Here is a 26,627-nt window from a genome sequence, read left to right on the forward strand (position 1 = left end):
AGACTGTCAATCTATTATTTCATGCAGTTATTATATATATACATCTGTTCGTATTATCTCATGATCATAGTTTAAACAATGGTTTTACCGCTCCTTATTATTCAGTGTATGTATTACTTGTCACATTAGCTGTATTAATGTTACAGCACTGAAAATGGAGACGGAGCCTCTAAGGTGCAAGTAAAACTATGATATAGCAATGAATGTATTATGCAAATACTAGTGTGCCTGCAGATGAAGGTTGCCGTACTGGAAATAGAGACGGAAACTTCTAAAGTGCGAATAGATCTATGTTAGAGTAATATATACTTGCATATATACTTACATATACTTGTAATATATACTTACAAGCACTAGTGTGCCTGCACATGAAGGTAACGTATCACTACCCCGTGGTATAAAATTTATCTGCATAGGGGTGATAACCTTGATCCAGCAGTGGATGCACCAAATCCCACTCAATTTTTACACTCACTCCCAGGACAGAGGGGCATTCAGGGAGTTGAATTTGGGTTTTCTTTCCATTCATAAACTTTAGACCTGTGGGTGTACCTTGAGGTACAATCGCACAGTTTGTAGAGTTTAATGCCATATCTGGCCCTCTTACTGGGCAGGTATTGCTTAAATTTGAGCCACCCCTTGAAATGTATTAGGAACTTATCCACACAAATGTCCCTTTGGAGAATGTACACCTCAGCGCTGTAATGCAAAAATTTGTGGATGGCCTCAAAAGGGTTTGGGTCATAGCCATGGATTGTTGTATAGAACTTCAGCAATCCAATATTGCCAAAGTTCTGGCTTCTCCACTAACCCCATGTGAAGGACCAGGCCCCAAAACGTCTTCATTCTGTGTCTACAGGGGTCCAGTTAGAAAATGAAGTAGTGGTGTATTGGGTCAAAAATTGCTGGTTGTACAATTTTATCTTGGTCACCATGAGATTTACAAAATCCTCAGAGAAAAAGGCTTTGAAAAAGTCTATTTCTGTGAGGCCGGTGGTGTAAAATTGAATTCCTGATTGCCCCATAAAATGAGGAATCTGTGGCTCATAATCTCAGTGGGTGAGGTACAAATGGGGTCAGTAACAGTGGGCGTTGGTTCATGTTTTGTCCTGGGGCATTTGCGTGGCAGTTTGGTATCACACGAAGAAGAGGAGGATGAAAAATAAAGGAAGGTGGCATCCTCTCCCTCACTATCAGTGTCGGAGGCAAGTAAGGCGTATGCCTCCTCCGCTGAATACCGTATGTGGGACTAACGTGATTACGTTTTTTCACTTGTGTGGTGTGGGGGAAAGGAGGGAAAAAGGGGGAGAGTGGGACTAGGGTGGATTAGAAAAGATAAGGGATCGGGAATGGATCAGGGAATGGTCAGGAAAGTCTTCTTTCTTCAGCAGCAGCATGAACACCAGCAGTAAATGCATAGGCTTGAAAAAGTATGTGGTACCACAGGTCCCAGCAAAGTGTCCCAGAACTCTCAGTGACTGCTCTCCTCACATCTGGAAGCCAGAATGAGGAAGTGCAGACTGGTCACTGACAGTTCAGTTCGTGTCTCTGTACTCTGAGTTGGCTTTGGAGACGCCATAGTTGCTAGGCTGTAACCTAAAATTGGTGGTCTTTCAGGCAATTTAATTGAATGAAATACTGAAACACTGTGATTGGCTGTTCAGACGGCACTTTCAGGTGCCCTGCTGTTAGAAACAGCAGGCACCTTAATGCGATCACCACGACTGAGGTCGTGGTGCCGCATTTTAGCCATGATGTACCCAGAATGTCCTAGGTCGGAGAATACTTACCAACCATAATGTACTGGGTACGTCCAAGGTTGAGAAGGAGTTCAAGAAACATGCCAATATGGATATAAACTGGTGTACAGTTTTTATACCTTACGTATGTGTGGCACCAACATATTCTGCAGTGGAATACTTGTTATGATGAAGTGCCTCCAGGCTCCAGGTCAGGCACATGCAAAAGGCCACTTTCATCCTGGGAAATATAAAATTTAATTTTTTCTGACTCAAAAGTTGATTTACAGAGGTCATTTTAAACTTGGGTTTCAGCAATTTTTATGGTTTAAATTATAATAAATTTGTTGGGCTGCCCAACACCACACTCCTCTAGTTAAGTTCTGCCAACTTTCCAAAAAGTTGATGTAGCTGGTGTAAAAAGCAAAAAAAGTTGCCAAGTTTTGCTCAACGATAGTATGTGCAAATTTTTTTGTGACATCTCAAACTTTCATGCCAGTTATGTACTGCAAACTATTTAATGAGCTGGCCCCAAAGAGTTTTTTGAGCATTGTGTGTTTATACGGGATGAAACTGTAAAAACTGCTCCTGGCTTTGGGTTTTCTAGGTTGCAGTTTTTTGTGTAGAGTGACATCACATTGCTTCTTTATCCAATGGTTTCTGATGGATGTCATTTTTCTATATTCTATAATTCTTCACCGCGCTAAAAGAAGTTCCTAAAATATTGCTGGAAATTGTTAGATACAGTTCCTCGTTCATCTTTGTTGATTCTCCACTTCTCTGGAATATTTTTTTTCCTTTAGTACTTGCGCATAAATTTATATAGGTTTTGCACCACTCTTTATGTTGTTTTTCTTAATTTTTACTCATCCATATTTTTTAGACAGATTCATGAAATGCGACTTTTACCAAAAGTCTCATTTTTTGGCACATCTGGATGAGTTTTCAGTGTGGTGTATTTTTGCGACTATTCAAAGGATTTATAACTTTTAGTAACTTTTTGTAAAGTCGCAAGATGGGTTGAATTAAAAAAGAACATTTTTTTTACTTTGCAACAAATTTGTGAACCATGTTGATGAATTTGGCGCAAATAACATCAGTGAATATCACAATACAAAAAGTAAAACGGAAATAAAGGATCAGGTCCATTGTGTGGTGTTCTTTAAGGTACCATCACACTGAGCGACTTTAGAACGATAACGATAGCGATCCGTGGCGTTGCAGCATCCTGGATAGTGATATCGTTGTCTTTGACAGGCAGCAGCGATCAGGATCCTGCTGTGAGATCGCTGGTCGGAGCTAGAAGGCGAGAACTTTATTTTGTCGCTGGATCACCCGCTGACATCGCTGAATCGGCGTTTGTGACGCCGATTCAGCGATGTCTTCACTTGTAACCAGGGTAAACATCGGGTTACTAAGCACAGGGCCGCACTTAGTAACCCGATGTTTACCCTGGTTACCATTGTAAATGTAAAAAAAAAACCCACTACATACTTACATTCCGGTTACCAGGGGACTTCGGCATCGTTGGTCGCTGGAGAGCTGTCTGTGTGACAGCTTTCCAGCGACCACACAACGACAAAACAGCAACGCTGCAGCGATCGGCATCGTTGTCTATATCGCTGCAGCGTCGCTTAATGTGACGGTACCTTTAGAAAGCCTAAGCAGGCATTGCTGATGAACTGATTAGTTTTACAGTCAGATTTATCTATTGGAACAGAAATTCTTAAATGAGCAGCTCCTATATTTTACATTGACAATTAACAATTAAAGGTTCAGCTCTACTACACTTGAAATACAAGTGAGTGCTTTATGAAAGGACATGCCTAATCATTAGCAGGGGTATATGAAGAATGCTTCCTTACAGCAAACATTATTTTTGCAATTAAATATAACCTTGTCATTCAACTATATACCTTCATCAGTTATTTTATCAGCCATATAGACTGCAAAAATGTCCTCCAACAAATACATTAAGCAGTTAACGGATGGCTTTTGGAAAAGTAATTAATTAATATGAATTTAATAAAATGCAGTTTGAGGATATTAGCATATTAAAGGAGTTGTACAGGTTATGAGAACATCACTGCTTTTTTTAAGAAATAGCATTAGACTTGTTCGTGGTTCAACTCCAGTGACCTCAAATGAGCGGACACAAACCACGGACAAGTGTGACAATGTTCCTGGAAAAATTCAGTCATGTTTTTCTAACTCTGTACAACACCTTTAAGGAAATTGCTCTGTTTCAAAGAAAGCACTATTAAGAATTCTGAAACTGTAAAGAGCATGATTTCCCATATTTACCTTTGGACTATAAAGTTTTTGCCTATTGTATTATATCAACAGCCAGAAGAAATAATGACTTTACAGCCAGAAAACTGTTTGTCATCTTTGATGCCCTGTAACAGAGCCGACCGGGTAATTTCCTTTTGTAAGACACTCTAATAACTAGCTGCCATTCAAGGGCCTTCATCACAGATGCATAGAAGCACATTGAGTGGCAAGATTTCTGGTAATAACCTCCTGGGCAATCTTGTGTTCTCATTGCTCAAACCTAGTGACAGAATGTCTCCCCTACATTACAAAACAAAAGCAGATCATCGCCACAATACACTTTGTTCAGAATTATTAGGCAAGTTGTATTTTGATCACATGAAACTTTTTATACATGTTGTCCTACTCCAAGCTGTTCAGGTTTGAGAGCCAACGACCAATTAAGTAAATCAGGTCATGTGCATCTCTGTAATGAGGAGGGGTGTTATCTAATGACATCAACACCCTATATAAGGTGTGCTTAATTATTAGGCAACTTCCTTTCCTTTGGCAAAATGGGTCAGAAGAGAGATTTAATAGGCTCTGAAATGTCCAAAATTGTGAGATGTCTTGCAGAGGGATGCAGCAGTCTTGAAATTGCCAACCTTTTGAAGCGTGATCACTGAACAATCAAGCGTTTCATGGCAAAAAGCCAACAGGGATGCAAAAAGCGTGTTAGGCAAAAAAAGCGCAAAATAACTGCCCATGAATTGAGGAAAATCAAGCGTTAAGCTGCCAAGATGCCATTTACCACTAGTTTTGCCATATTTCAGGGCTGCAATGTTACTGGAGTAACAAAAAGCACAAGGTGTGCGATACTCAGGGACATGGCAAAGGTAAGGAAGGCTGAAAAATGACAACCTTTGAACAAGAAACATAAGATAAAACGTCAAGACTGGGCCAAGAAATATCTTAAGACTGACTTTTCATAGGTTTTATGGACTGATAAAATGAGAGTGACTCTTGATGGGCCAGATGGATGGGCCAGAGACTGGATCAGTAAAGGGCAGAGAGCTCCACTCAGACGCCAGCAAGGTGGAGGTGGGATACTGGTATGGGCTGGTATCATCAAAGATGATGGGACCTTTTCGGGTTGAGGATGGAGTGAAGCTCAACTCCCAGACCCACTGCCAGGTTTTGGAAGACAACTTCTTCAAGCAGTGGTACAGGAAGAAGTCAGTATCATTCAAGAAAAACATGATTTTCATGCAGGACAATGCTCCATCACATGCCTCCAACTACTCCACAGCGTAGCTGGCCAGTAAAGGTCTCAAAGAAGAAAAAATAACATGGCCCCCTTGTTCACCTGATCTGAACCCCATAGAGAACCTGTGGTCCCTCATAAAATGTGAGATCTACAGGAAGGGAAAACAGTACACCTCTCGGAACAGTGTCTGGGATGCTGTGGTGGCTGCTGCATGCAATGTTGATCGTAAACAGATCAAGCAACTGAAAGAATCTATGGATGGAAGGCTGAGTGTCATCATAAAGAAGGGTGACTTTATTGGTCACTAATTTTGGGGGGTTTGTTTTGGCTTGTCAGAAATGTTTATTTCTAAATTTTGTGCAGTTATTTTGGTTTACCTGGTGAAAATAAACAAGTGAGATGGGAATATATTTGGTTTTTATTAAGTTGCCTAATAATTCTGCACATTAATAGTTACCTGCACAAACAGATATCCTCCTAAGATAGCCAAATCTAAAAAACCCATTCCAACTTCTAAAAATATTAACCCCTTTACCCCCAATGGTGGTTTGCACGTTAATGACCAGGCCAATTTTTACAATTCTGACCACTGTCCGTTTATGAGGTTATAACTCTGGAACGCTTCAATGGATCCCAGTGATTCTGACACTGTTTTCTTGTGACATATTCTACTTCATGATAGTGGTAAAACTTCTTTGATATTACCTGCGTTTATTTGTGAAAAAAATGGAAATTTGGCGAAAATTTTGAAAATTTTGCAGTTTTCCAACTTCGAATCTTTACGCAATTAAATCACAGAGATATGTCACACAAAATACTTAATAAATAACATTTCTCCCATGTCTACTTTACATCAGCACGATTTTGGAACCAAAATTTTTTTTGTTTAGGGAGTTATAAGGGTTAAAAGTTGACCAGCAATTTCCCATTTTTACAACACCTTTATTTTTAGGGACCACATCTCATTTGAAGTCATTTTGAGGGGTCTATATGATAGAAAATACCCAATTGTGACACCACTCTAAAAACTGCACTCCTCAAGGTGCTCAAAACCACATTCAAGAAGTTTATTAACCCTTCGGGTGTTTCACAGGAATTTTTGGAATATTTAAATAAAAATGAACATTTAACTTTTTTTCACAAAAAATTTACTTCAGCTCCAATTTGTTTTATTTTACCAAGGGTAACAGGAGAAAATGGACCCCAAAAGTTGTTGTACAATTTGTCCTGAGTACGCCGATACCCCATATGTAGGGGTAAACCACTGTTTGGGTGCATGACAGAGCTCGGAAGCGAATGCAAAATTGAGTGGAATTGAGATGGGACACCATGTTACGTTTGGAGAGCCAATGATGTGCCTAAACATTGAAACCCCCACAAGTGACACCATTTTGGAAAGTAGACCCCCTAAGGAACTTATCTAGAGGTGTGGTGAGCACTTTGACCCACCAAGTGCTTCACAGAAGTTTATAATGCAGAACTGTAAAAATAAAAAAATCATATTTTTTCACAAAAATTATCTTTTCGCCCCCAATTTTTTATTTTCCCAAGGGTAAGAGAAGAAATTGGACCCCAAAAGTTGTTGTACAATTTGTCCTGAGTACGCTAATACCCCATATGTGGGGGTAAACCACTGTTTTGGCGCATGGGAGAGCTCGGAAGGGAAGGAGCGCCGTTTGACTTTTCAATGCAAAATTGACAGGAATTGAGATGGGACGCCATGTTGCATTTGGAGAGCCACTGATGTGCCTAAACATTGAAACCTCCCACAAGTGACACCATTTTGGAAAGTAGACCCCTAAGGAACTTATCTAGATGTGTGGTGAGCACTTCGACCCACCAAGGGCTTCACAGAAGTTTATAATGCAGAGCCATAAAAATAAAGCAAAAATTTTTTCCCACAAAAATTATTTTTTAGCCCCCAGTTTTGTATTTTCCCGAGGGTGATAGGAGAAATTGGACCCCAAAAGTTGTTGTCCAATTTGTCCTGAGTACGCTGATACCCCATATGTGGGGGGAACCACCGTTTGGGCGCATGGGAGGGCTCGGAAGGGAAGGAGCATCATTTGGAATGCAGACTTAGATGGAATGGTCTGCAGGCATCACATTGCGTTTGCAGAGCCCCTAATGTACCTAAACAGTAGAAACCCCCCACAAGTGACACCATTTTGGAAAGTAGACCCCCTAAGGAACTCATCTAGATGTGTTGTGAGAGCTTTGAACCCCCAAGTGTTTCACTACAGTTTATAACTCAGAGCCGTGCAAATAAAAATATATTTTTTTCCACAAAAATTATTTTTTAGCCCCCAGTTTTGTATTTTTCCAAGGGTAACAGGAGAAATTGGACCCTAAATATTGTTTTCCAATTTGTCCTGAGTACGCTGATACATGATATGTGGGGGGGAACCACCGTTTGAGCACATGGCAGAGCTCGGAAGGAAAGGAGCATCATTTGGAATGCAAACTTAGATGGATTGGTCTGCAGGCGTCACATTGCGTTTGCAGAGCCCCTAATGTACCTAAACAGTAGAAACCCCCACAAGTGAGCCCATATTGGAAACTAGACCCCCCAAGGAACTTATCTAGACGTGTTTTGAGAACTTTGAACCCCCAAGTGTTTCACTACAGTTTATGTAAAGAAAATTGGCACGCACTCAGGATAATAAGGGAGCGAGGTGCAGGTGTAGTGGGCTGTGTAAGCCCCATGTACATAGAGAATATAGTACACCGCACACTCTGTATGTATTTTGCGAATGGTGAAGAATTTATTAACAAAATAACAGTGTGACATGAAAGCGACCAGAGGTAATTATGACTTTTCGGCCCTACCAAAGCCTTAATCATACAATCGCTATGGAAAAAATAAAAAACAAAATATATACAGTCATGGCCAAAAGTATTAACACCCCTGCAATTCTGTCAGATAATACTCAGTTTCTTCCTGAAAATGATTGCAATCGCAAATTCTTTGGTATTACTATCTTCATTTAATTTGTCTTAAATGAAAAAACACAAAAAGAATTGTCCTAAAGCCAAATTGGATATAATTCCACACCAAACATAAAAAAGGGGGTGGACAAAAGTATTCACACTGTTTGAAAAATCATGTGATGCTTCCCTAATTTGTGTAATTAACAGCACCTGTAACTTACCTGTGGCACCTAACAGGTGTTGGCAATAACTAAATCACACTTGCAGCCAGTTGACATGGATTAAAGTTGACTCAACCTCTGTCCTGTGTCCTTGTGTGTATCACATTGAGCATGGAGAAAAGAAAGAAGACCAAAGAACTGTCTGAGGACTTGAGAAACCAAATTGTGAGGAAGCATGAGCAATCTCAAGGCTACAAGTCCATCTCCAAAGATCTGAATGTTCCTGTGTCTACCGTGCGCAGTGTCATCAAGAAGTTTAAAATCCATGGCACTGTGGCTAACCTCCCTAGATGTGGATGGAAAAGAAAAATTGACAAGATATTTCAACGCAAGATTGTGCGGATGTTGGATAAAGAACCTCGACTAACATCCAAACAAGTTCAAGCTGCCCTGCAGTCTGAGGGTACAACAGTGTCAACCCGTACTATCCGTCAGCGTCTGAATGAAAAGAGACTGTATGGTAGGAGACCCAGGAAGACACCTCTTCTTACCCCGAGACATAAAAAAAGCAAGGCTGGAGTTTGCCAAAACTCACCTGAAAAAGCCTAAAATGTTTTGGAAGAATGTTCTCTTGTCAGATGAGACAAAAGTAGAGCTTTTTGGGCAAAGGCATCAACATAGAGTTTACAGGAGAAAAAAAGAGGCATTCAAAGAAAAGAACACGGTCCCTACAGTCAAACATGGCGAAGGTTCCCTGATGTTTTGGGGTTGCTTTGCTGCCTCTGGCACTGGACTGCTTGACCGTGTGCATGGCATTATGAAGTCTGAAGACTACCAACAAATTTTGCAGCATAATGTAGGGCCCAGTGTTAGAAAGCTGGGTCTCCCTCAGAGGTCATAGGTCTTCCAGCAGGACAATGACCCAAAACACACTTCAAAAAACACTAGAAAATGGTTTGAGAGAAAGCACTGGAGACTTCTAAGGTGGCCAGCAATGACTTCAGACCTGAATCCCATAGAACACCTGTGGAGAGATCTAAAAATGGCAGTTTGGAGAAGTCACGCTTCAAATATCAGGGACCTGGGGCAGTTTGCCAAAGAAGAATGGTCTAAAATTCCAGCAGAGCATTGTAAGAAACTCATTGATGGTTACCGGAAGCGGTTGGTCGCAGTTATTTTGGCTAAAGGTTGTGCAACCAAGTATTAGGCTGAGGGTGCCAATACTTTTGTCTGGCCCATTTTTGGAGTTTTGTGTGAAAAGATCAATGTTTTGCTTTTTCTTCATTCTCTTTTGTGTTTTTTCATTTAAGACAAATTAAATGAAGATAATAATACCAAAGAATTTGTGATTGCAATCATTTTCAGGAAGAAACTGGGTATTATCTGACAGAATTGCAGGGGTGTTAATACTTTTGGCCATGACTGTAAGTATACAGTATATACAATAAACAATATTCAAAATCGATGAATAGAACGAAAATACAAATAATAAAGTTCCCAACCTGGATGAAGAAAGCAAAGGAAAGGGTAAAATAAAGGGAGTAAAACATAGTAACTGTGATACAATCATGATATGCGTTTTACATGAAACACCTCGTATATCAGCAAGGAAAAGGGGGGGGGGGGAACGTAGATATAAGCATAATTGCAGGGATAAACAAAGGCTCAGGGAGCCAGATCATATGACTGCGTACATGGAAGAAGCAGTAGAAATACTTTTACCTTTGTTGTGCACAGAGGAGAGGATAAATATCCTTGGAAATAAAGGCATACACTGTAGAGAAGATGGTAAAAGTATGTAAGTGAAAGGAGGTACATAGAGGATATGATGATAATGATATGATGGTATGTAATGTACCTTAGGTGCCAAGTTGCTCTGCATGTGAGATCGCAAAGACTGCCCTGTTGTGGGGTCTGTGGAAAAGTAAAGGTATGGAGAGGTAAGGGACCTATAGTTCATAGAGGCATCCAAGTGTCAAGTGGCGGTGGCAAGGCCTGTGCAGAGTAGGGGAGAAGAAATTACCTTAAAGGTCAAGCTAATGAGCGGTGCTCCCGCGCCCTGCTGCCAGTGTGTAGCGTGACTGGCGCTGCTTTGCCTTAAATGCACGCACCGGAAGTAGGACCTGCGGGTGATGCAGGCGGCTTGGAAATGACACTGCGCATGCGCGGCCGGCGATCCTGTGTGTGCCAGGTTGTTAGGGAACCCCAGGCGCTGTAGTGGTGTCAGCGGCTGGAGGGAAACTAATGCGCCTGCACGGACAGCGATATTCTGTGTGTCCGGTACTAACGTGACACTTGGAGTTGCAGAGTATAGTCAGAGGGCCGGTGCATGTTAGGAAATGTGCACGGCCTGTGTGCCTGTATAAAATGGAGCCGAGGACATGGCTAGGTTCCACCGTATGGGTCATAATATAATGATGAAAGGGACAGCATGAAAAAATGGCTAGTACAATGGGATAGTAATAATCCTGAAAGTAAAAGATAGTTACGTCTGTGATGTGGCAATGGGTATTTTAAGATGTTATGGGAGGGATGCCCAAGTGTCATAGACTAGTATGGGGACTACAGAAGGCAATGTGTATGACATAACAGGCAATGGGGCGAGTGTGGGCATAGGTATTGTTATATATCTGGAGAAACTCACCAAGGTGTTCAACGAATCTGTAAGGAAAGAGGAGAGTATCTATTTCATCTCTGGGACTTCGCGATGTTAGCACTTTTTCACCTCCACACTCCTATCATGCCATCGAAACTTTCATTTCTCTCGTAGATCAGGACATCAAATCCTTGTCACACCAACAGAGATTAGGATTCTTTCCGACACACACTAACATGACACTTGAAGAGAAACAGGCACTCTATTCAATACGGTCCAATAACGCCATCACCATAAATCCTGCAGACAAAGGGGATGCTACTGTTGTCTTGGATCGGTCGCAATACCGAGGCGAGATACTCAGACAACTTTCCAACACCAACACCTATAGGGCCATACCTAGGGACCCCACTGCAGCCATCACCGCTAAAATTAAGGACATCATTGAAACATACCTGAACAACGGAACCATTGATGGCAAGACAGCTACTTTCCTGCAGAACCCCCACCCTATCATCCCGGTCTTCTATGTCCTCCCCAAAATACACAAATCCCTTCATAACCTGTTATGACCTGGTGGTTAGGAGCACCCGACCTGATAGTTAAACTCATACAGGACGAGCTCTGGGATGTGGGAGCTCTGCTGACCGCAAGCCCTAATCCTATCACACACACTAAAAATAGCCGTGGAGCGCTCCTGACGCTCCCTAGGCGCCTTGTCACAGCCTCAGAGCTAGCTAGCCCTAGAGAAAGAAAATAAAGCCTACCTTGCCACAGAGAAATTCCCCAAAGGAATAGGCAGCCCCCCACATATAATGACTGTGAGAAAAGATGAAAGTCACAAACGCAGAAATGAAATAGGTTTCAGCAGAGAGAGGCCAGACTTACTAAATAGACAGAGGATAGGAAAGGAATCTTTGCGGTCAGCACAAAAACCTACAAAAGACCACGCAGAGTGTGCAAAAAAGACCTCCGCACCGACTCACGGTGCGGGGGGGCACTCTGCATCCCAGAGCTTCCAGCTAGCAAGACAAAATCAGGATAACCAGCTGGACAAAGAAACAATGAGCAAAAATAACAATAAGGAACTTAGCTTCTGCAGGAGAAGACAGGTCACCAGGCAGATCCAGGAGCGAACTGAACCAAGCTAAAACATTGACAGCTGGCATGGAGTAACGATCTGAGAGGAGTTAAATAGAGCAGCCAACCAAAGGATAAATTACGTCACCTGTGTAAGGAACCTCAGAAGCAGCAGCTTCACTCAAAGCCACCAGAGGGAGCCCATAGACAGAACTCGCCGAAGTACCATTCACGACCACAGGAGGGAGTTCGACAACAGAATTCACAACAATAACCCCCCTGGCAGACCAATCGTGGCTTTCACGGATTCGGTTCTTTCACCACTCTCCATATTTCTTGAAAATTTTTTGACACCACTAACAAAAAACACCAGGCTACCAGGTACACATAAAATTGGCCATTTTTATGCGCTAAAAGCTCTCATTTTTCATATTTCTAGTGCAGTAATGCAGTTCAAATTTCGTGTTTTCAAGTTTGCATGTTTTAGCGCTGCAGTGTGCTGCCTTATTTACTTAACTATATATTAGACACGAGCCAATTTCTTGAAAAAATTAAACAGATCCATCCGGTACCTCCCCATAGTCTTCTCGTCACCATGGATGTTAACAGCTTATATACATCAATAACCCATGAGAAGGGCATGTGTGCCACCAGAGACCTCCTGGAACAGACTGATATGTCCCGGAATGCCATCTCCTTCTGTCTCGATCTCCTGAGAACAGTCCTAATCGAAAACTACTTCCTATACGAGGACACCTATTATGTCCAAGCATGCGGGACCGCTATGGGCTCAAATGTAGCCCCGGCCCACGCTAATGCGTATATGAATTATTTTGATTTACACCACATCTATAACAATGAGCTATTTTCCCAACATGTCCTAAATTACTGTAGGTACATAGACGATATCTTCCTGGTTTGGACAGGGACATCTGGAACCCTGGATTCATTCTTTTCCACCCTCAATTCTACTTTCCAAGAGCTTAAATTCACCATTCATTCCCATGAAACACAAATAGCCTTTCTGTATACCCTGGTACTGAAAGATGCCAATGGATTCCTCAAAACGGATCTGTACACAAAACCCACGGACTGCAACAGTTTACTACTCTATTCAAGCTGCCATCCAACTACCACTAAAAATAGTCTACCTCGATCTCAATTCAAAAGAGTCTCCCATATTGTCATGGACCCCGAAACATGACAAATCAGACTAGCATCCATGGCGCAGAAGTTCAGCGACAGGAACTACCCCTCTACCCTTCTGACACAGGAACTCACCAGGTCCTCTAACCCAGGGGTCCCCAACTCCAGTCCTCAAGGCCCACCAACAGGTCATGTTTTCAGGATTTCCTTAGTCTTGCCCAGGTAATAATTGCAGCACCTGTGCAATGCAAAGGAAATCCTGAAAACATGACCTGTTGGTGGGCCTTGAGGACTGGAGTTGGAGACCCCTGCTCTAACCCACCCATGAGTCCAGCACCACGCCAACCCCAGGAAAGGATACCGTTCATGCACACCCACCATCCTTTCATGACCAAGGTTTATTCCGTCATCAAAAAGCACTGGCCCCTCCTGGGTAGAGCCCACCCCAAGATCGCGTCCTTCAGGGTGCCCGCACTCATGAGCACAAGGAGACCCCCCAACATCCGTGATCAAATAGTCAGGGCTGACATGGGTAGCACACATCGAGTACCAACTCAACAGTTCTTAAGCTCACGCCGCAATGGGACCTTCCCTTGCTTGAACTGTGCCGCCTGTTCAAACGTGATCAAGTCCGACAATGTGACCCACCCTAGGACTGGGAAGTCTTACCCTATCCGCGGATTCTTCACGTGCAATTCAAATTTTGTGGTCTACGTTATTAAGTGCCCCTGCGGCCTGCTCTACGTGGGAGAAACCACTCAGCACATACGTGATAGGATCGCAAGCCACAAGTCCACCATCAGGTGTAACAAAATCTGGCTTCCCCTTCCTGACCACTTTACTAAGGTGAGACATTCAGTAGCCCAAATTAAATTCCAAGTCTTAGAACAGGTACCTCGTCCCAGATGGGGAGGCAATCATATTAAACGGTTGAGGTCCAGGGAAACATATTGGATATATACATTAGATACCCTCGCACCTAGGGGCCTCAATAGGGAAATCGATTGGCTGCTCTAATAATTTCTTTAGCTTACTAATACTCTCCTCTTTCCTTACAGATTCGTTGAACACCTTGGTGAGTTTCTCCACATATATAATAATACCTATGCCCACACTCGCCCCGTTGCCCTTTATGTCATACACATTGCCTTCTGTAGTCACCATACTAGTCTATGACACTTGGGCATCCCTCCCATAACATCTTAAAATACCCATTGCCACATCACAGACGTAACTATCTTTTACTTTCAGGTTTATTAATACCCCATTGTAGTAGCCTTTTTTTCATGCTGTCCCTTTCATCATTGTATTATGACCCATACGGCGGAACCTAGCCATGTCCTCGGCTCCATTTTATACAGGCACACAGGCCGTGCATATTTCCTAACATGCACCGGCCCTCTGATTATACTCTGCAACTCCAAGCGTCACTTTAGTAACGGACTCACAGAATATCGCTGTCCGCACAGGAGCATTAGTTTCCCTCCAGCCGCTGACACCACTACAGCGCCTGGGTTTGCTAACAACCTGGCACACACAGGATCGCCGGCCGCGCATGCGCAGTGTCATTTCTAAGCCGCCCGCATCACTTCCGGTACTGCAGGTCCTACTTCCGGTGCGCGCATTTAAGGCACAGCAGCGCCGGTCACGCTACACACTGGCAGCAGGGCGCGGGAGCGCCACTCATTAGCTTGACCTTTAAGGTAATTTCTTCTCCCCTACTCTGCACAGGCCTTGCCACCGCCACTTAACACTTGGATGCCTCTACGAACTATAGGTCCCTTACCTCTCCATACCTTTACTTTCCAAGACCCCACAACAGGGCAGTCTTTGCAATCTCACATGCACAGCAACTTGGCACCTAAGATACATTACATACCATCATATCATTATCATCATATCCTCTATGTACCTCCTTTCACTTACGTACGTTTACCATATTCTCTACAGTGTATGCCTTTATTTCCAAGGATATTTATCCTCTCCTCTGTGCACAACAAAGGTAAAAATATTTCTACTGTTCCTTCCATGTACGCAGTCATATGATCTGGCTCCCTGAGCCTTTGTTTATCCCTGCAATTATGCTTATATCTATGTTTCCCCCTCCCCCTTTTCTTTGCTGATATACGAGGTGTTTCATGTAAAATGCATATCATGATTGTATCACAGTTACTATGTTTTACTCCCTTTATTTTACCCTTTCCTTTGCTTTCTTCATCCAGGGTGGGAACTTTATTATTTGTATTTTCGTTCTATTCATCGATTTTGAATATTGTTTATTGTATATACTGTACACTTATATATTTTGTTTTTTATTTTTTCCATAGCGATTGTATGATTAAGGCTCTGGTAGGGCCGAAACGTGATAATTACCTCTGGTCGCTTTCATGTCACACAGTTATTTTGTTAATAAATTCTTCACCATTCGCAAAATACATACAGAGTGTGCGGTGTACTATATTTTCACTACAGTTTATAACGCAGAGCCGTGCAAATAAAAAATATTTTTTTTCCACAAAAATTATTTTTTAGCCCCCAGTTTTGTATTTTTCCAAGGGTAACAGAAGAAATTGTACCCTAAATATTTGTCATGGGGCTACCGCGACAGAGAGGTTCCAGAGAACCGCAGCGCTCTGAGCCTCATTCACACACTGTGAACAGAAGCTCTTCACCTATATTCTGACCTGGCTGCTTTGTGCCAGCAGTGCAGGAGTTAATGTTATTGCTGAGAGCTGGGTTTCTCTCAGCTGAACTGGATTTTGTAATCTGATCCTCTATATAGACCCAGTCCTGACTTCAGCTATTGTCAGTGATCAGTTCTACTGCCTGGCTGGAGGTTGATGGAGAGAGGTGTTGGTGTTGGAGGTTTATTTACAGAGATTGGTGTCTGAAGTTTTGGTTGCATGTTAAACCTGTTTTCCTTCCTAAGTTTATTCCTTCTCTTCCCTTCTCTGTTTTCTCTGTGGTTGTGTCAGCATTTGGTGAGTTTGAATCTTTTAGTTACCTTGTCTGTTTACCCTGTTATTTGTTGTATTATTACACGGGTGCACTCCACCTCCTTTGGGGGAAGAGGGGGCCACTCATAGGGCCTGCACAGGAGACAGGGATACGCTGGCGGCTCGGGCCTCCTAACCTTCATAGGTACCCCCGAGATAAGGGAAAGCCAGGGCCCCATTAAAGTGGTAGAGTCAGGTGCGGGTCCCAGTACGCCATCCTGCCCCTTTAACGCCGCTTACGGCATGACAATATTGTTGTCCAATTTGTCATGAGTATGCTGATACCCAATATGTGGGGGGGAACCACCGTTTGAGCGCATGGCAGAGCTTGGAAGGGAAGGAGCATCATTTGGAATGCAGACTTAGATGGATTGGTCTGCAGGCGTCACATTGCATTTGCAGAGCCCCTAATGTACTTAAACAGTAGAAACCCCCCAAAAGTGACCCCATATTGGAAACTAGATCCCCCAAGGAACTTATCTAGATGTGTTGTGAGAACTTTGAGCCCCCAAGTGTTTCACTACAGTTTATAACGCAGAGCCGTGAAAATAAAAATAAAATTTCCCCCCAAAATTATATTTTAGCCCGCAGTTTTGTATTTTCCCAAGGGTAACAGGAGAAATTGGACGCCAAAAGTTGTTGTCCAATTTGTCCAGAGTACGTTGATACCCCATATGTGGGGGGGAACCACCGTTTGGGCGCATGGGAGGGCTCGGAAGGGAATGAGCGCCATTTGGAATGCAGACTTAGATGGAATGGTCTGCAGGCGTCATATTGCGTTTGCAGAGCCCCTAATGTACTTAAACAGTAGAAACCCCCCAAAAGTGACCCCATATTGGAAACTAGATCCCCCAAGGAACTTATCTAGATGTGTTGTGAGAACTTTGAGCCCCCAAGTGTTTCAGTACAGTTTATAACGCAGAGCCGTGAAAATAAAAAATCTTTTTTTCCCACAAAAATTATTTTTTAGCCCCCAGTTTTGTATTTTCTCAAGGGTAACAGGAGTAATTGGACCCCAAAAGTTGTTGTCCAATTTGTTCTGAGTACGCCGATACCCCATATGTTGGGGTAAACCCCTGTTTGGGCACTCGGAAGAGCTCGGAAGAGAAGGAGCACTGTTTTACTTTTTCAACGCAGAATAGGCTGGCATTGAGATCGGACGCCATGTCGCGTTTGGAGAGCCCCTGATGTGCCTAAACAGTGGAAACCCCCCAATTATAACTGAAGGCCTAATCCAAACACACCCCTAACCCTAATCCCAACGGTAACCCTAACCACACCTCTAACCCAGACACACCCCTAACCCTAATCCCAACCCTATTCCCAACCGTAAATGTAATCCAAACCCTAACCCTTACTTTAGCCCAACTCTAACTGTAGCCTTAACCCTAGCCCCAACCCTAACCCTAGCCCTAACCCTAGCCCTAACCCTAACCCTAACCTTAGCCCTAACCCTAACCCTAACCCTAGCCCTAACCCTAGCCCTAACCCTAACTCCAGCCCTAACCCTAGCCCTAACCCTAGCCCTAACCCTAGCCCTAACCCTAATGGGAAAATGGAAATAAATACATTTTTTTAAATCTTTCCCTAACTAAGGGGGTGATGAAGGGGGGTTTGATTTACTTTTATGGTGGTTTTTTTAGCGGATTTTTATGATTGGCAGCCGTCACACACTGAAAGACGCTTTTTATTGCAAAAAATATTTTTTGCGTTACCACATTTTGAGAGCTATAATTTTTCCATATTTGAGTCCACAGAGTCATGTGAGGTCTTGTTTTTTGCGGGACGAGTTGATGTTTTTATTGGTAACATTTTCGGGCACGTGACATTTTATGACCGCTTTTTATTCCGATTTTTGTGAGGCAGAATGACCAAAAACCAGCTTTTCATGAATTTCTTTTGGGGGAGGCGTTTATACCATTCCGCGTTTGTAAAATTGATAAAGCAGTTTTATTCTTCGGGTCAGTACGATTACAGCGATACCTCATTTATATCATTTTTTTATGTTTTAGCGCTTTTATATGATAAAAACTATTTTATAGAAAAAATAATTATTTTTGCATCGCTTTATACTGAGGACTATAACTTTTTTATTTTTTTGATGATGATGCTGTATGCTGGCTCATTTTTTGCGGGATAAGATGACGTTTTCAGCGGTACCATGGCTATTTATATCTGTCTTTTTGATCGCGTGTTCTTCCACTTTTTGTTTGGCAGTATGATAATAAAGCGTTGTTTTTTGCCTCGTTTTTTTTTTTCTTACGGTATTTTCTGAAGGGGTTAACTAGTGGGACAGTTTTATAGGTTGAGTCGTTACGGACATGGCGATACTAAATATGTGTACTTTTATTGTTTGTTTGTTTTTTATTTAGATAAATGTATTTATGGGAATAATTTTTTTTTTTCTTTATTTAGGAATTTTTTTTTTTTTACACATGTGGAATTTTTTTAAAAACTTTTTTACTTTGTCCCAGCGGGGGACATCACAGATCGCTGATCTGACACAGCACTATGTCAGATCAGCAAGCTGACTTAGAGCACTGCCGGCTTACCAAGCGACTGCTCTGAGCAGGCACTTGGTAAGCCACCTCCCTCCCTGCAGGACCCGGATGCCGCGGCCATCTTGGATCCGGGGCCTGGAGCGAGGAAGTCTCAGGGAAGCACGCAGGGAACCCCCTCCCTGCGCGATGCTTCCCTGTTCCGCCGGCACACCGCAATCATGTTTGATCGCGGTGTGCCGGGGGTTAATGTGCCGGGAGCGGTCCGTGACCACTCCTGGCACATAGTGCCGGATATCAGCTGCGATAGGCAGCTGACACCCGGCCGCGATCGACCGCGCTCCCCCCGTGAGCGCAGCCGATCGCGCTGGACGTACTATTCCATCCTTGGGAATAGCAGTCATAAACCAGAAGCAGCCATAAATCATGTAGCTGCATCAACAAAAACTAAATCTCCGAGCCCTAACAAATAATCGGAGACCACCTGAGCATGCTCGGGAAAAACCTGACCAATGAGTATACTCGCTCATCACTAGTGAGTATGTCATTTTTTTTTAATTGCAGCAGCGTTATATGGGACATATTTTATGGAGCATCTTATGGGGCCATCAACCTTTATGAAGCAGCATATGGGGCTTATTATTCTATGGAGCATCTTATAGGGCCATCAACCTTTATGGAGCAGCATATAGGGCTTAATATTCTATGGACCATCTTATGGGGCCATCAACCTTTATGGAGCAGAATATGGAGCATAATATTCTATGGAGCATCTTATGGGGCCATCAACCTTTATGCAGCAGCATATGGGGCATAATATTCTATGGAGCATATTATGGGGCCATCATTAATGTTTTATTCAGTATTATATGGGGCAAATTTTAATATGGAGCATCTTATGGGGCCATTATAAACCTTTGTGCAGCATTATATGGGGCATATTTTTTGTATGGAGCATTATTTAGGGCATATTTTGCATGGAGCATCTTATGGGGTCCATCATGAACTGTATGCAGGGCCGTATTTGCCACTAGGCACTTGAGGACACGTGCCTAGGGTGGGACGATGCAGGGGGTGGCACCTGAGCAAGTTTTTTTTTTTCAATTAAAGTCTGGGGTCACAGAACCGACCGCCCCACCCCCCGCCCCCCCCTTGGGCCGCCCGACCGCCTGCCTCCTTGAAGACGTCATACTCACCCTACTCCAGCGATGCCTGGTCTCAGTGCCGGCAGCTCGACCTGTGTGAGTGGTCACGTGGTAACGCTCATTAAGGTGATGAATATGGATGCATATTCATCACCTTAATGAGCGGTATCACATGACCGCTCATGCAGGAAGAAGGTGCTGTGCCGGGACAGAAGAGGGATGTTCAGCGCGGTGTGGGAAAGTGAGTATGACAGCCAGGGAGAATGGGGGAAGATGAAGGAGGACGGGGAGCCGAGCCATGCAAGATGGGAGCGGGTAGCTGATGAGCCATGCATACAGGATGGGAGGGAGGAGGAGGATGAGCCATGCATACAGGAGGGGGGAGATGAGCCATGCATACAGGGAGGAGGGGGGAGATGAGCCATGCATACAGGGAGGGGGGGAGATGAGCCATGCATACAGGAGGGGGGAGATGAGCCATGCATACAGAGAGGGGGGATAAGCCATGAATACAGGGAGGGGGGAGATGAGCCATGCATACATGGAGGGGGGAGAAGAGCCATACATACAGGGAGGGGGGAGATGAGCCATGCATAGAGGGAGAGGGGGGATGAGCCATGCATACAGGATGGGAGGATGGGGAGATGAGCCATGCATACAGGAGGGGGGAGATGAGCCATGCATACAGGAAGGGGGGAGATGAGCCATGCATAGAAAGAGGGGGAGATGAGCCATGCATACAAGATGGGAGGGGGACAGTATACAGTGTGGAGCGTCATGTGTGGCCATTATACAGTATGGAGCATAATGTGGGGCCATTATACAGTATGGAGCATCATGTGGGGCCATTATACAGTATTGAGCATCATGTTGGGCCATTATACAGTATGGAGCATCATGTGGGGCCATTATACATTATTGAGCATTATGTGGGGCCATTATACAATATGGAGCATCATGTGGGGCCATTATACAATATGGAGCACTGTTTGGCCGTATTTTTTTATTGTCTATAATTATTGTTTATGAAACAGTGTGATCAGCAGTACTAAATGGGTATGGTTGGGGCGTGGATATGGGTGTGACTAGTTGTGAAATAGGTGTGGTCAGAGGCGTGGCCTAAAATTTTGCCTTGGAACACTATGCACAACGCAAACTTTGTCCCTCTTTCCCTTCTTCACAAGTTGGGAGGTATGGTACCGCATTTGCCGGATCACAGCAAGTGCCGCAAATCCCATAGGGAATGAATGAAGCCGAACGCAGTGTTGCCGTAAGTGATCCAATACGCGGCAGATGCGGAAAAACTACCGGATCTGCCGCAAAAGGCTACTTTCACATCAGCGATTTTTGCCAAAGTCACTGTTGATAATGTCATACTCACCAAAGGGGGAGGCAGCACTAAACGTGCCTAGGGCAGCAGAAACTCTAAATATGGCCCTGACTGTATGGAGCATTATATGGGGATCCTGATTCAATATGGATATTCAAAAACTTTTAACTTACCGATGTTTCAATTAATTTTACTTGTATTGATATTAAACTAAACCAACCTACAATATTTATGAATCCCAGAAGAGAGTATAAACCAAAAAAAAACAAGGATCCCTAAAAGATAACTTTTAATAATACATCTAAAAAGACCGTTTTTTCAAAGTATAAGATAAAATAGTATTAAATGTACCTATAAAGACCCTACGTCAAGCTACAATAAGCCCTGCCTGGCAGTGGAGGTTGGCACCCTAATTTACTGCGGTAGGCGCCCCCACTCCTCGACGGCTCACCCTACCAAGCCCTAAGAGATACCTATAATAAAGAAAGCTGGTGGGCCCTATAAGAACCTATCAATAAACAACTACCTGACAGTGGAGGTTGGCACCCTAATTTACTGCGGTTGGCGCCCCCACTCAACGACGGCTGACCCTAGGGTCCCTAACCATCCCTAAATAAAGAGATAGACAAAAGATAATGTCCCACATATCACTCCAATACCCGTGAGAAAAAACAAAAAGCAGAACAAAATGCAAAAAAACTAAACACAAGAGACAACACCAAAAAAAATTATATACAGTGGGGCAAAAAAGTATTTAGTCAGTCAGCAATAGTGCAAGTTCCACCACTTAAAAAGATGAGAGGCGTCTGTAATTTACATCATAGGTAGACCTCAACTATGGGAGACAAACTGAGAAAAAAAAATCCAGAAAATCACATTGTCTGTTTTTTTAACATTTTATTTGCATATTATGGTGGAAAATAAATATTTGGTCAGAAACAAACAATCAAGATTTCTGGCTCTCACAGACCTGTAAGTTCTTCTTTAAGAGTCTCCTCTTTCCTCCACTGATTACCTGTAGTAATGGCACCTGTTTAAACTTGTTATCAGTATATAAAGACACCTGTGCACACCCTCAAACAGTCTGACTCCAAACTCCACTATGGTGAAGACCAAAGAGCTGTCAAAGGACACCAGAAACAAAATTGTAGCCCTGCACCAGGCTGGGAAGACTGAATCTGCAATAGCCAACCAGCTTGGAGTGAAGAAATCAACAGTGGGAGCAATAATTAGAAAATGGAAGACATACAAGACCACTGATAATCTCCCTCGATCTGGGGCTCCACGCAAAATCCCACCCTGTGGGGTCAGAATGATCACAAGAACGGTGAGCAAAAATCCCAGAACCACGCGGGGGGACCTAATGAATGAACTGCAGAGAGCTGGGACCAATGTAACAAGGCCTACCATAAGTAACACACTACGCCACCATGGACTCAGATCCTGCAGTGCCAGACGTGTCCCACTGCTTAAGCCAGTACATGTCTGGGCCCGTCTGAAGTTTGCTAGAGAGCATTTGGATGATCCAGAGGAGTTTTGGGAGAATGTCCTATGGTCTGATGAAACCAAACTGGAACTGTTTGGTAGAAACACAACTTGTCGTGTTTGGAGGAAAAAGAATACTGAGTTGCATCCATCAAACACCATACCTACTGTAAAGCATGGTGGTGGAAACATCATGCTTTGGGGCTGTTTCTCTGCAAAGGGGCCAGGACGACTGATCCGGGTACATGAAAGAATGAATGGGGCCATGTATCGTGAGATTTTGAGTGCAAACCTCCTTCCATCAGCAAGGGCATTGAAGATGAAACATGGCTGGGTCTTTCAACATGACAATGATCCAAAGCACACCGCCAGGGCAACGAAGGAGTGGCTTCGTAAGAAGCATTTCAAGGTCCTGGAGTGGCCTAGCCAGTCTCCAGATCTCAACCCTATAGAAAACCTTTGGAGGGAGTTGAAAGTCCGTGTTGCCAAGCGAAAAGCCAAAAACATCACTGCTCTAGAGGAGATCTGCATGGAGGAATGGGCCAACATACCAACAACAGTGTGTGGCAACCTTGTGAAGACTTACAGAAAACGTTTGACCTCTGTCATTGCCAACAAAGGATATATTACAAAGTATTGAGATGAAATTTTGTTTCTGACCAAATACTTATTTTCCACCATAATACGCAAATAAAATGTTAAAAAAACAGACAACGTGATTTTCTGGATTTTTTTTTCTCAGTTTGACTCCCATAGTTGAGGTCTACCTATGATGCAAATTACAGACGCCTCTCATCTTTTTAAGTGGTGGAACTTGCACTATTGCTGACTGACTAAATACTTTTTTGCCCCACTGTATATACATATGTATAATTTGTCAATGTATCAGAGGGGGCAATAAAAGATGCAATGTCTACAAAATAACGCCTCCCTCACTATAGAAATAAATAAATGTAGTTAACCTGAGTACAGGAACAAAGGCACTGTAAAGCATAATAACTAAACGAGCCATGCCCACCTAATAGAGTGCAGTCAGATGTTTAAACCCAACGGGTAAAGATATATGTTTTGTCCAAATAGGATAAAATAGCATATTAATGCCTATAATAAGCAATAAGATATCGTTATATACACTCCTACAGTAAATCTTGTTCAGTAACGTCCACATTAATCTCGTTTATATCTTGTTAAATATCGTCCACATTAATCTTGTTAAATGTTGTCCACACTTGTACCACTGTCTTAGTATGTCAGTGATAGGTGTAGAACACAGACTATAACATGTCCTCCAAAATAGACAAAATATGCTATGTCAATAGTCATGGAAAAACTGGACAACAAGCATATAAAGTAACAGACAAATGTTCACACTAGCCACACTCCATAGATATAGCAGTGTTAGATCAAAACGTGGACTAAGGTAACAGACAGTTCACGGTAGCAAAAGAAATTGATAAAGATCACACCCAATACACATATGGAGAGACTCCTTCATGCAAACAAATGAATAAAAAGGACTCTATCATCCAATTGGTACAGTGAGATAAGTAGCAAGATATACAGCCACCAATGTACTTATCTATTCACTGGGGTCTCCCGAGGTGTAGATCACAAAGCTACCGGAATATCAGATGGTTCATCACAAGTAGCCGAAATCAGCTGTCATCATGTTGTCCCAAAACAGTGCCCGACGCGTTTCTCCCCCATAGGGAATGACGGGGTTCATCAGGGGTAGGCAGCCACACACGAAATAGAGGAGCTGTAAAGGTGTATGCCACTCACCATATCAATCTTTATATACACTGATAGATAGTGCCGATAACCGGCTCCACGTGGAGTGAGCCGGAAGTGACGTTCTAGCGTGCGGCGCCTGCATCCAGCATAACACAGTAGCGACTGCTACATAATAGAGCGGCGTTATAATGGCCGTACCAACCCCGCATGCGCATAGGCAGATAAATAGAGAATAAAGGCGCATCCATGTACGGCTACAAGAAAATGGCCGCTGCAGCCAAAGCACACTGGAGCGGCTTACCACATAGCCGCCACGCATGCGCATAGGCAAATAGATAGAGGATAGAGGTGCAATTACGTACCGCTACAAGAAAACAGCTGCAGCCATACATACGTATTGCTTGCCTCATATGATGTTAGGCAATGCCTCTTAAAATGCTACTACAGGCAAAAAATACCAGCGGTAAATCAAAATACACACACTAGAACATAATATACCGTATTAAAGCCACTACTAAAGTACCTATAATGGAAAGTGGCTATTTGAACAAAACGAAAATAAATACACGGTCATTTTATCCTATTTGGACAAAACATATATCTTTACCCGTTGGGTTTAAACATCTGACTGCATCTATTAGGTGGGCATGGCTCGTTTAGTTATTATGCTTTACAGTGCCTTTGTTCCTGTACTCAGGTTAACTACATTTATTTATTTCTATAGTGAGGGAGGCGTTATTTTGTAGACATTGCATCTTTTATTGCCCCCTCTGATACATTGACAAATTATACATATGTATATATATAATTTTTTTTTGTGTTGTCTCTTGTGTTTAGTTTTTTTGCATTTTGTTCTGCTTTTTGTTTTTTCTCACGGGTATTGGAGTGATATGTGGGACATTATCTTTTGTCTATCTCTTTATTTAGGGATGGTTAGGGACCCTAGGGTCAGCCGTCGTTGAGTGGGGGCGCCTACCGCAGTAAATTAGGGTGCCAACCTCCACTGTCAGGTAGTTGTTTATTGATAGGTTCTTATAGGGCCCACCAGCTTTCTTTATTATAGGTATCTCTTAGGGCTTGGTAGGGTGAGCCGTCGAGGAGTGGGGGCGCCTACCGCAGTAAATTAGGGTGCTAACCTCCACTGCCAGGCAGGGCTTATTGTAGCTTGACGTAGGGTCTTTATAGGTACATTTAATACTATTTTATCTTATACTTTGAAAAAACGGTCTTTTTAGATGTATTATTAAAAGTTATCTTTTAGGGATCCTTGTTTTTTTTTTGGTTTATACTTGTATTGATATCTATTTTTATTTTTGAAATTTACCAGTAGCTGCTGCATTTCCCTCCCTAGGCTTATACTCGAGTCAATAAGTTTTCCTAGTTTTTAATGGCAAAATTAGGGGGTCTCGGCTTTTACTCGGGTCAGCTTATACTCGAGTATATACGGTAATCTGCAATATGACACTACAAGGAATAGTCTGGGCTGATATTCCTATCAAGAAGAATACTATGGATGCAATTCACAGATATATCATTTGATTTTAATTTCCATTTACTCCTATCCCTCCTTTCCGCCCAGCTTGGGGTGTGATGCTGTCAAAGCAGTGTCTAAATGGTGTGTCAGTTTTGGTGGGTGAGCCTCTATCCATGCTTAGACAATAGTCTCTTGATTTTTATGTTATTTCTGGACTTTCTTGTCAGGGGCACTTTACCCTTCTCATGCAAATATCTTTTTAATAACATTTTTTGGTCTTCTCTTTTTTCATAGTGCTGCAATGCTGTTTCTTACTATATGCTGGATTACTTGATAACATCTTTTAAATTTAATTTTTTTTTTCATATCACAAACTGCATTAAAAGTAAAATTTGAAATTTCCCAATTTTCATATTGGCTACATAGGTTATTTTAGTCTCATATTTTGTATCTTTTTGGGAAGAGTTTTCAGCAGCTTCATTATCATCTCAGGCAGAATTCCAATGTCAGGTAAAACCAGCTATGAACAGAATCCACCAATCACGATAGAAAATGTCATAGCAGGTGATGTCATAGCTCTCTCTGCCTGCACAATGACGTTTTCACACACTCAGTCAGTAGATCTTCCAATATAAATGAGTGTCTGAGTCAGTGTATTGCTGCTAATGTACATCTGGATTTCCTGAAACAGGAAACATGAGTAATAGTGGCAGTGTGCAATGAAACACTTGCAAGATTTCTAATTTTTATTTTTAATACAAATCACGATATGGAAAAAAACCTGCCAATTTA

Source organism: Ranitomeya imitator, chromosome 3 (assembly GCF_032444005.1).
Source record: "Ranitomeya imitator isolate aRanImi1 chromosome 3, aRanImi1.pri, whole genome shotgun sequence".
In the NCBI taxonomy this organism is placed as follows: domain Eukaryota; kingdom Metazoa; phylum Chordata; class Amphibia; order Anura; family Dendrobatidae; genus Ranitomeya; species Ranitomeya imitator.